This window comes from Triturus cristatus, chromosome 3_1 (assembly GCF_964204655.1).
Source record: "Triturus cristatus chromosome 3_1, aTriCri1.1, whole genome shotgun sequence".
NCBI classification, from domain to species: Eukaryota; Metazoa; Chordata; class Amphibia; order Caudata; family Salamandridae; genus Triturus; species Triturus cristatus.
In genome coordinates, this window is record NC_140583.1 from 65,478,398 (window position 1) to 65,489,110 (window position 10,713).

Below are 10,713 nucleotides of genomic sequence, written 5' to 3' on the forward strand. Positions count from 1 at the left end.
GTGAAACAAAAAGTGAAACGGAAATTAGACATATGCGACCAAGCCATCGCTAAGATCATGGCACGTTAGCAGAATTTTTACATAATAACAGCTTGTTTGTAGATATTTGTTTAAACTACGTTACATGTTGATTTTGAATATTCCGTATTCTAACACTAATACATGGAACAGGTTCATTTTGCCTCAAACTTATTCCACGCTTCCGCATTTGGGGGCATATTATCAAGGGCTTAATCTCCGCTTTAGCAGCACTTTTCGCCGTTAAAGCGGAGAGAATGCGATCGCCCTATTAACAAGGCAGCGCAAACATGCATTAGCGCATGTTTGCTGCCTTTTTAGTAACGCCTCGCTTTCCATCGCTAATGAGATGCAAAGTAGGCGTATCTTCAGGAAAGAACAGGGAAATTGATCGCTAACCGGAATCAACAAGCCGGCCCAGACAACACGTAGCGATGAAAAAAGCCGCGCTAACCGCTTACATCGCCGAAAACTAATGTCTGGAAATTTTCTGACTTAGCCATGTGCATAATGGGAGGTGGATTGTAAGGTTACATCCACTTCTCCCTATTATCAACATTTTACTCTGTGCAATGCTGACTTCACTGGTTTTCAGGCGATATTGCTTTAAATCGCCGTATATCGAAGGTTTAACATCGCCTGTTAGCAAATCGTTGTAAATACACCGCTAACACGACAATGTGAAATGGCGATATATGGCGATAATGCAAATCACGCTTAGCGCTATTTGCGATGATTACCGTGGCCCCTTGTTGATTTCCCCCTAAAGTGGGGGTATATAATCAAGGACGGCGTTAAAATTATCGCCGCTTTAGCGGCAGAAAACTGCCGCTAAAGCAGCGATAAGGGGCTTGATAATATGCCCTGGAGAATTCCAATAGAAGCCCATGTTCACACCAGAACATGGACTTCTATTGGAATTCTCTGCGGCATATTATCAAGCCCATTATCGCCGCTTTAGCGGCAGTTTCCTGCCGCTAAATCGGCGATAATGTTATCGCCGTTCCTTGATAATATGGCCCATAGTCATCCAAATATGCAGGACTCCGTACCTTCCTGCAAGACTTCTCGATGCAGGGAATGTATCGAAGCTTTCACCTTTACCACTGCTTTTACCACTAGCGTCACCAGCATGAAACCTCTGGCTGTTCTTGCCTTTGCCACAGGTGTTGCTCCTCGCGTCTTTGTCCTGTCCTTTGTCACGGCTATTTCCCTGAGAACTCTTCTCAGCACTCTCCAAATTCCTCCCTTTATTCAACACTACTTGATTGGTATTCCGCACGCGGTGGTCCTCAGTCCATATGGCACTGGTGAATATTTTTATAACCCTCATAGGCTTTGGCAACTTGCCCCCAACTTCGTTCCATCCCGGCCTCTTAATCACGACCATAGCACCTATAGCGACAGCTGTCGGTTTGAGTGTGTTTCGCATCGAAGCAGGTATTGCTGTCTTTCCTTTTCTTGTCCTCTTTCAACTTCCACTCCTCAGACACACCGTTCCTCCTCTCATCACTCAAGAACTTGTTGCCCTAAGAGGGTTCCAACACAGTATCGAGATATCTTCTCCAAAACAAAACAAACAGTGATTCACCCACCCTCTTGGATACCGCTTCTTTCCAATGAAGTCGATTGTTTATACCCAAAGATATGGTCACTTTTAACACAATCCATTTAACCTCTCTACCATCTCATTGGATTCGGGATGATGGAGGGCACATTTCCTGTATTGAATACAACATCGTGGAAGAAAACTCTCGATCTCCTTTGACACCAAAGACATGCCATTGTCTGTCAACATAGTTTCGGGAAGACTCTCCCCTGCAATGCCGTCTTTAAAACAAGCATTGGCATAGCCAATGGGTCTCGCCTTTGGGACCTTATAAGTGGTTAGCCATGCAACAGTTGCATAACTAAATACTTATAAGGTCCCAAAAGCGAGACCTATTGGCTATGCCAAGCGGCCGTGCGGCCGCGAAAGGGAAAGTGATCGCGATCAAACATCAAAGCGACCGTGCGGCCGCGAAAGTGAAAGTAATCGCGGTAAAGCACGGCGGACGCGCCCGCGCACATGCACTGTAGCTCTAGGCTGGCCTGGTAGCACTTTTTGGAGCCCTCTCAATAAGTTTCGCCAGACCAGCGCATGCGCTGGGTCAGGCGAGACCTAAAAATGAATCACATATCGTGTTTCAATGCCCCGGGGGAAATACATACCTCTAGCCATCTGGAAAAAAATCCATCACAACAATGACATAGCTTTCAGGAGCCTCCCCAGGATGGGCCCTGGGATGTCCAGGGCAATGTCTTTCCGGGACTGTCAGAGCGCTTCCTGATCACCATTGGTTGTACCCGGGGCTTTATGGCTTTTTCACTCACAGCACGCTGCATGCAATCTCTCACCAGGCGTTCTACAAGTAGATCCATTCCAGGCCGCTAGTATGTAGAGCGTAGCCTTTCTCTCGTTTTGGAGATGCCAACATGACATTTATGTGCTGGATCCCAAAATTCTTCTCGTAACGAAGCAGAAGTAACTCATCTGGCAACCCTCAATAACAGGCCTTTGTTCGAAGTTAACTGATCCTTTACCCACAAGAAATCCTTACACTCCACACCACCTTGATCTTCATGGTTCCAACCTGTACTATTCATCACCTTTTGCAGCACCGTACCCCCCCTTTCCCGCTTCTTTATATCTCTCTTCAGAAATTATTTCATAATCAATCTCACAGACAAAATCTGTGGGATCACGTGTGGTTCAATCGCTATCATGTTTAGAAACTACTCAAGGTACTAACCGGGACAAGGTATCCGCAATTTTATTTTCTGCCCCAGAATATATTTTATATTAAAGTTGTATTCATTTAAACTTACAACCCACCTCGAGATTCTAAGTGAAATAACGTCAATACCATTTGATTTGAAGACTTCACACAAGTTCTTGTGATCAGTCCTTACTACAAATGCATTGCCCCACAAAGATGTCTTTCTTCACTGCAGGGTCCTCCGTCTATTACAGAAGACCTAGTTTCAGCTCCCTTGAGACTCCTCGAGATGAACATAATGGTATTTTCTGGGCCAAACCCACCTTGCTGTAATCCCCCCCTCCCCGCCCCCAGGCCCTTGAGACTGGCATCCATGGTGGAGTTTGATCCTTTATTGGGGTCAGCATGTTTTAGCTTGGGGGCCTGTGATGGTCTATTATTTAGTTCAATGAATTCCTTCTCACAATCAGTAAACCACACAAAGTTAGCTCTTTTCGTTAAAAAACGTCTCCTGCTGGAGCTATACGCAGCAAAGTTTTGAATGAACTTATTATAATGCCCCGCTGTTCCCGGAAAAATGCGTTAGTTCTTTCTTGGTAGATGGACAAGCCATGTTCTGGACGGTGCTGACCAGCTCCGCTTTTCGAACAACCCCCTCACCTGTTATGGTATGTCCCGGATACTCCTAGTACCAAACCTGCACTTTTCCAACTCGATGGTAGGATCATGATCACACCGTCTACCCATGAACTGTCTGACCCTGGTATCATGCTCAGGGTAAGATCATGATCACACGGCCCACCCATGACCTATCTGACCATGGTATCATGCTCAGGGTAGGATCATGATCACACAGCCCACCCATGACCTGTCTGACCCTGGCATCATGCTCAGGGTAAGATCATGATCACACCCTTGACCCTTGACCCATGACCTGTCTGACCCTGGTATCATGCTCAGAGTCATCCCCACCATGTACCAGGATATCCTCTTGGTATAAACAAACACAGTCTATTCCTTGTAATATTGTCTCCGTCGCTGGTTGGAATACCGCTGCCAACAAAACAAGACCAACAGGTCGGCTGGCGAACCTGCATGTTCCGAACAGCTCAACAAATGCAGTGAGACCCTTGGACGCCTTATCTAGTTGTATTTGAGGATAGGCTGTAGTTAGGTCTATAGTGCAAAAGAACTTCGCATAGCGCTGAATAGAAGTCAGGAGCCGGTAGAAGAAATGAAAGTATTTATTAAGTTCTTAGTGCAGAAAAGACATCTCAGCCATCCTCCTCTGGCAGGCCACTGGGTCACCACTTCAAGCCCAAACATTCTACGTAGAACCTCCACAAGACATACAGCTTTCACTCTAAACTAACTGGTGCCAACCCTAGTTACCACACCTTTAATATTAAACAAGCAAGGAAAATTGTGCTATTTAAATTTGTAACCAAATCTTGCATAATATCGAAGCTGGAATCCTGTTTCTATGGTTGTGCAGATATCCACAGTTTTTATCTCAATCATTTTGTATTTATCGTGAAAATGACACAACTGTAGCAAATGCAAAAAAAACAGTCGATGGACAGAATGCAGAACAATGTCATACCTTCACCCCAGTACAGAGATCTGGGCCTAAATCCATCGTTTTTTTGCTCACCATGCCATTCCAGTTTGAACCCAGCCACATGCAAATCAGTCTTGACCCTGTGCCTCAAGGGAACAGTCCAGCCCGAACTGCCAAGCCAGGCCCTCCCTGGACTGGAAACAAGCATCCTAGGACCGGTTTCGGGGTTTCATCCCTCTTCAGCCAGGATAGCTTGATTCCAGTGGCATGGAGAGCACGGGACCCACGTCTGGGCATACCCTTCCCACTCGGGGTGACAAATGCAAAAACAACAGTTGATGGACAGAATGCAGAACAATGTCATACATTTTCCCCTGTACAGAGATCTGGGCCTAAATCCATGTGAATGTATGACCTGGCTTGGCAGTTCGGGCTGGACTGTTCCCTTGAGGCACAGGGTCAAGACTGATTTGCATGTGGCTGGGTTCAAACTGGAATGGCATGGTGAGCAAAAAAACGATGGATTTTGGCCCAGATCTCTGTACTGGGGTGAATGTATGGCATTGCTCTGCATTCTGTCCATCGACTGTTTTTTTTGCATTTGAACATTCCATCCATCAGTAGTTCTTTCTGGCTGAAGAGGGGTGAAACTCCGAAACCGGTCCTAGGATGCTTGTTTCCGGTCCAGGGAGGACCTGGCTTGGCAGTTCGGGCTGGACTGTTCCCATGAGGCACAGGGTCAAGACTGATTTGCATATAGCCAGGTCTAAACTGGAGTGGCCTGGTGAGCAAAAGAATGATGGATTTAACCCAGATCCCTTGACTGGGGGTGAATGTTTTGAATTGTTCTGCATTCCGTCCATCAATTGTGTGTCTTTTGCTTTCTCGCCCCAAGTGCACCAGGTATGCTCAGATGTGAGTACTTTTCTCACTGTGCCACTGGAATCAAGCTATCCTGGCTGAAGAGGGGTGAAACCCCGAAACCGGTCGTAGGATGCTTGTTTCCGGTCCAGGGAAGAACTGGCTTGGCAGTTCGGGCTGGACTGTTCCCATGAGGCACAGGGCCAAGACTGATTTGCATATAACCAGGTCTAAACTGGGGTGGCATGATGAGCAAAAGAATGATGGATTTAACCCAGATCCCTTGACTGGGGGTGAATGTTTTGAATTGTTCTGCATTCCGTCCATCAATTGTGTGTCTTTTGCTTTCGCGCCCCAAGTGCGCCAGGTATGCTCAAACGTGAGTCCTGGGCTCACTGTGCCACTGGAATCAAGCTATCCTGGCTGAAGAGGGGTGAAACCCCGAAACTGGTCCTAGGATGCTTGTTTCCGGTCCAGGGAGGACTTGGCTTGGCAGTTCAGGCTGGACTGTTCCTATGAGGCACAGGACCAAGACTGATTTGCATATAACCAGGTCTAAACTGGGGTGGCATGATGAGCAAAAGAATGATGGATTTAACCCAGATCCCTTGACTGGGGGTGAATGTTTTGAATTGTTCTGCATTCCGTCCATCAATTGTATGTCTTTTGCTTTCGCGCCCCAAGTGCGGCAGGTATGCTCAGACGTGAGTCCTGGGCTCACTGTGCCACTGGAATCAAGCTATCCTGGCTGAAGAGGGGTGAAACCCCGAAACTGGTCCTAGGATGCTTGTTTCCGGTCCAGGGAGGACTTGGCTTGGCAGTTCAGGCTGGACTGTTCCCATGAGGCACAGGGTCAAGACTGATTTGCATATGGCCTGGTCTAAACTGGGGGTGGCATGGTGAGCAAAAGAATGATGGATTTAACCCAGATCTCTTGACTGGGGTGAATGTTTTGATTTGTTCTGCATTCCGTCCATCAATTGTGTGTCTTTTGCTTTCTCGCCACAACTGTAGCAAAGTTCTATGTTAGGAAGCTTCTGGGTCATGTACGTGGTACGTATATAGTGCAAACATAGCCGAAAAGGCAGCAAAGACCTGTGGAGGTTCACAGGCCGCAAACAGTTAACGAGTAGCAGGAGAGGTAGGTGTTTCTTGGATTGTTAATGCATTGTGATCATGGAAGTAAGTAGAAAATTAAAATTACCCCCTCTTTAAATCAAACTTCTAAGTTCACAGTACATCAAATGAGTAAAGCAATTAAACTCGGCTCTTCCTAGACTATTACCTTCACCCTCACGTCTATCCCATCTCCTACCTTCCTTCCATCTTTCTGTTTTTCACCTTTCCATCCTTCACCTATCCATCCTTTCACCTTTCCATTGTTACACCTTTCAACCCATCCATCCATGCATTCATTTATCCATAAGTCATTTCATTCACACATCGATAATCCATACTTTCCCTATTTCATCTATTCATTTATCCTTGTACCTTTCTTTTAATTTTTCATCCATCTATCCATACATCATTTCACACTTTCTTCCATTCTTCCAACTGATTCTTTCACCCTTCAATCCATCCATCCTATGATTCTTCCATCCATCCAGCTTCAATTCATTCCTTCCTTTGTTCTTTTCACCCTGCCTACCTACCTCCTTTCCACTTTTACTTTCTATTTCTTCCATATTTTCTACCTATCACCTTTTACTTCCTTCCTTCTTCTTCTTTTTCATTTTCGTTCTAACGCCTTTCTTTCTTTACATTATTGTTTTCTTACCTTTCTCTTCCTCATAGCTCTATTATCTGCCTGCTATCTGTCCTTTTTAGATTTTTTAAAATCATTTCTCTCTCCTTCATTGACCTTGGCTCACTATAGCAGCTATTCCCTGCAGACTACAAGGAGAAGAGAGGAGCTGCATACAGAGAACTCCTTTAGTGGGCCACAAATTACAAACGAGGCAAAAAGGTGCAGTGGCTACCCCCTCTTAAGTTGCTAAAGTGGGGGGTCCATGAAGTCACTAGTTGTGATGTACTGTTCTTTGAAGAGGTAAGTCTTAGAATATTCTCTAAATTGCAGCAACGTTGGGGCCATTCTTATGGATGTAGGTATGTTGTTCCAGATCCAGAGTACATAGACAGAAAGCCCTGCAGTCATTTTAGGTTTCGCCTACACAGCCTGTGAGTTGTGCTGCAAGATGTATTGTTTACAATTCACTGGGCTTACAACCCACCCACACCATACCATTCGTTGTTTTCATTGTCACTCTCATTTGCAAGTTTTTGATTGCTTAGCTCCCGTTGGCTTCCCTTTCTTTCTTGTGTTAACACCTCCCTGGAGCATGGACCTAGCACAAATTCTTCTTCATCTCAGTACTTCCCCAAATTTTGCAACTCATTTCTTTTTTTTATTAAATAAGCGTTTCAGTATTATTCCTGGACGTACAATGTGCTTTCCTACTTGCAACACAGACAGATGCCTTCTTATGAATGTTGCTTTCACCCCATCTGCCATCTCTATTGATGCTTTAGTTACTCATGCCCACAACTGTACAACTCTATGCCACTCTACACTACTTCACTCTACTCCAATCCACTCTACACCACTTCATTCTATGCCAATCTACTCTACGCCATTCCACCCTATGCCACTCTTCTCTATCCCACTCTACTCTACGCCACTCCACCCTACGTCACTCTACTCTATGCCACTCAATCAATCAAACAGGACTTACAGAGTGCAGCTAATCCCCCTGAGGGAATCCAGGGGATGAGAACCCTGCTGCTTGGGGAGGGTTCAGTTAAACAGCCAGGTCTTGAGTCCTTTCCTGAATTGCATCAGAGACAATGAGGTCTTGAGGTGAAGGGGGAGGTGTTTCCAGGACTTTGCAGCAAGGTAGGAGAAGGAGAGTCCTCCACTGTTGCTTCAGTGGATGCAAGTGTGTGAGCAAGGAGAGGGAGGGCGGAGGAGCACAGGTGTATGGAGGGTTGGTGGAAGTTCAGGCAGTGGTTGATGAATGCTGGTCCTTGGTTATGTCGGGCTTTCTAGGTGTGGATCAGCATCTTGAATATACATCTGTACTCTAAGCCACTCCACTGTACTCTGTCAATGCACTCTACTCACCCAACTCTACTCCACTCTACGCCACTGCACCCCACCCCACTCTACTCAATGACACTCCACTCTACCCTACGCTGCTCCACTCTACACCACTCCACTCTACTCCACTCCACTCCACGCAGCTCTTCTTTAAAACACTCTACTCTAGGCCACTCCACTCTTTGCCACGCCACTCTATGCTCCAACCCACCACTCTACACAATGCCACTCTATGGCCCTCTACACCACTCCAAGCCACTCTACGCCACACAAATCTATGCCACTCTACTCTACGCCACTCTCTGCCATTCCACTCTATACCACTCTAAGTTACTCCACTTCACACAATGCCATGCTAATGCACTCTACGCCACTTCACTCTATGCCACTGTGCTCTATGCCACTCCACTCTACACCACTCCCCTCTATTCCACTCTACTGTACGCCAGTCTACTCTATGCCATGCATCTCTACTGCATGCTACTCCACTCTACACCACTCTGCTCTACTCCACATCACTCTACTCCACCCCACTCTACTATATGCCACTACACTCTACTCCACACAACCCTACTCCACTCTACTCCAATCCTCTTTACGCCACTCTACTCTATGCCACTACACTCTACTCCACACCACACCACTCTACTCCATTACACATAACTCCACTCTACCCCACTCTACTCTATGCCAGTCTACTCCACACCACTCTACTCCAGATCACTCTATTCTACTCCACGTCACTCTACGCCACTCTAAGCTACTCCACTTCACTCTATGCCATTTCACTTCACACAATGCCACTGTACGGCGCTCCACTCTAAGCCATTTTAATCTAAGCCAGTCTACTCTATGCCACTCCACTCAATGCCATTCTACTCTATGCCAATCCACACCACTCTACCTTATGCCACTCGACTCCACGCCACTCTACTCTAATCCACACCACTCCATGCCTCCCCACTCTATCCCACTCTTCTCTATGCCACTCTATTCTATACCACCATACTCTATACCACTCTACTCTACGCCACTCTATTCTATGCTACTCTATGCCAATCCATTCTGCTCCATGCCATTCTACACTACCCCACTCTAGGCCACTCTACTCTATGCCACTGTATACTAGGCCACTCTACTCTATGTCACTATACTCCACTACAATCTATGCAACTCCACTTTACTCTACTTCCTGTCACTCTACTCTATGCCACTCTACTCTATGCCACTTTACTCTACTCCACTCTACTCTATGCCATTTTACGCTATGCCACTCCATTCTACACCACTCTACGCCACTGTACTCTACCCCCCACTCTATACCACCCCACTCTACACCACTCCACTCTATGCCCTTCTAAACCACTCCACTCTACTCTACACCGCTCTACTCAACTCATTTCATGCCACTCTACTCTAAGCTACTTTACTCCTTGCCATTCTATTCTATGCCACTCTACGCCACTCTACTCGATGCCATTCGAGTCCACCCCACTGTGTGCCACTTCCCTCTATACCAACCTACTCTATGCCAATCTACTCTATACCACTTCAATACCCTCCACTCAATGCCACTCTGCTCTATGCCACTCTACTCTACACCACTCCACTCTATGCAACTCTATGCCACCCCACTGTACCCTCACTACAGTCCACCACATCATTCCATTCTACATCACTCTATTTCCCACTATGTCACCCTACTCTACCCCACTCTACTCCACGCCTCTCCACTCTATGTCACCCTACTCTACCCCACTCTACTCCACGCCTCTCCACTCTATGTCACCCTACTCTACTCCACTCTATGTGACTCCGCTCTACCCCACTCTACTCCATGCCTCTCCACTCTATGTCGCTCCACTCTACCCCACTCTACTCCATGCCTCTCCACTCTATGTCACTCCACTCTACCCCACTCTACTCCACGCCACACCACTCTATGTCACCCTACTCTACACCACTCTACTCCACGCCTCTCCACTCTATGTCACCCTACTCTACTCCACGCCTCTCCACTCTATGTCACCCTACTCTACCCCACTCTACTCCACTCTATGTGACTCCGCTCTACCCCACTCTACTCCACGCCTCTCCACTCTATGTTGCTCCACTCTACCCCACTCTACTCCATGCCTCTCCACTCTATGTCACTCCACTCTACCCCACTCTACTCCACGCCTCTCCACTCTATGTCACTCCACTCTACCCCACTCTACTCCACGCCTCTCCACTCTATGTCACTCCACTCTACCCCACTGTACGTTCCTCCACTCTACTCTACTCTACTCTGCGCCACCATCCTCTATGTCACTACACTCTACTTCAGGCCACTCTACTTCACCCCACTCTAATCCAGTCCACTTTATGCCACTCCCCTCTTTGTCCCTTCACTCTGTACCAATCTACTACACTGT